Source organism: Tribolium madens, unplaced genomic scaffold (assembly GCF_015345945.1).
Source record: "Tribolium madens isolate multiple individuals breed KSU strain unplaced genomic scaffold, Tmad_KSU_1.1 Scaffold_7;HRSCAF=85;Tcas5.2_LG10, whole genome shotgun sequence".
Lineage (NCBI taxonomy): Eukaryota > Metazoa > Arthropoda > Insecta > Coleoptera > Tenebrionidae > Tribolium > Tribolium madens.
The window spans coordinates 5,645,062-5,646,861 of record NW_025401050.1 but is presented as its reverse complement, the minus strand read 5'-3'; the positions used below and the strand labels follow the sequence as shown (position 1 = coordinate 5,646,861).

The window sequence follows — 1,800 nt, the reverse complement described above, 5'->3', positions numbered from 1 at the left end:
ATCGTTAAATTCTGTGAAAAACGAAATAATTTTTCAATTTCTATGTTTTCTCAGCGGTAGATTGGATTGTTTCAACTCTTAAAAAATCTTTAAATTCTGTGAAAAACGAAATGATTTTTCAATTTCTATGTTTTCTCAGTGGTGAATTGGATTTCCTAAATATCATAAAAGCATTACAATAAGCAATAAATAAAAAAAATAATCGAATTTTTGGGTAATCGTCTATTGATATGAGACTTGCAAGCTATTCCAACATCAAAGACGCAGGGATTACATTCCTTTGTGCTTATTTTTTCCATTTCGCTTTAAAACAGTTCAATCTGTCCTTGAAAAAGTTAGCAATACGAAAAACATCACTTGATTTGTATTAAAATTGATTGAAAAAATATATTGAGCTTTTCGTTTTCATTTACGCCTTTTTTCTAATTTTTATCAAAAAACGTCATTTAATTCGTTTCATTTTTTATATTTTCATAAAAAACACTCAAATTTAATGTAAAGTAGCCTAAAACGCCCTTTACTTTAGGTTTTCTTTTATGTTGTTTAAGATTTTGAAATCGCTTGATATTTTGTTTTCGAAATTTTCAAAAAAAGCTCAAAATCAATTTGATCATAAACATCAGATAACCATGAAGATATAAAAACCACATTTTGAGATTTTTGAGACTTGTCTACAATTATGGACAATTTTTTCTAATCATGTTAAAGAATTTTTTTAGTTGAAAAGTTCAACTGTGGAGAAAAATAAAAAATGTGAAGAAATCTTATTTTAGTTTTCTCCACAGCTATGAAGAAGATTAAATAAGAATAATAAAAAGAATATATAAAAAATATCACAGTCTATGCTCAAGATTAGAGAAAGTATAGGATTACTCGTGAAAAATAGCCATTTCCACTCAGATGAATTACTCATCTCGACTACGACTCGTGTCCTAATTTTCATCTTAGTGAAAATGGCCAACTTTCCCATTCGTTGAGTAATATACTATTTCCAAGCTAAACCCAAAAATGTTTTATTTATTTTAGGTGGCTCCTAAAACCCTATCAATAATATTCGATATAAAAATGTGTAATTACCCTGTTTTCAATTTTCCAAAAACAACTCTAAAAATCGTTTGACTTTAAAACACCAGGAAACCATAAACAAATAAAAAATATAAATATATTAAGTTTCTTCGTAAATATTTACAGTTTTTTCTAATTTTTATGCAAAAACGATTCTAAAATCATTGATTTTTCAAATTTTCAGAAAAAATACTCAAATTTGATGCAAAATGACCTAAATTGCCTTTCACTCTACAATTTTTAGTTTTTTGGATTTTTTCTAATCATGTTAAAGAATTTGTACTTTTCTCAACCGTTTTCAGTTGAGAGAGTTATTCAGTCTTCAACTGCAGAAAAAAATTAAAAATGTGGAAAAAATCATGATAATAACAATAAAAAGAAAAAAATACTAAAAATATTAGACACAGTCGTTATATAAGTTTAGAAAAAGTATCGCATTAAACTCGTGAGAAATAGCCACTCGCTTTCGGCTCGTACCCTAAATTTTATTCTCGTAAAATGGCCAACTTTTTCACTCGTTGAATAATATATTATTACCAAACTAAACTGAATTATGTTTTATTCATTTTACGTGGCCTCTAAAGCCCCCCCTATTAAAAATATTCTATTTAAAAAATCTAATTATTTTGTTTTCAATTAGAAAAAAAACTTAAAATCGAGTTAATCCAAAAGATCAAATAACCATAAAGAGATAAAAAACATGTTTTAAGATTTGCTGTAATCATTTTTTCAAAT

General features: G+C 26.3%; 2 protein-coding genes across 2 annotated transcripts in view; one reads left to right on the top strand and one right to left on the bottom strand.

The window, feature by feature from the left end:
• Nucleotides 1-1,800, bottom strand: part of LOC123009503 (suppressor of lurcher protein 1) — a 190,375-nt gene that overhangs the window by 182,385 nt on the left and 6,190 nt on the right. The gene's annotated exons all lie outside the window — the stretch shown is intronic.
• LOC123009504 overlaps nucleotides 1-1,800 on the top strand; it is a 5,701-nt gene that overhangs the window by 482 nt on the left and 3,419 nt on the right. The window lies entirely within an intron of this gene.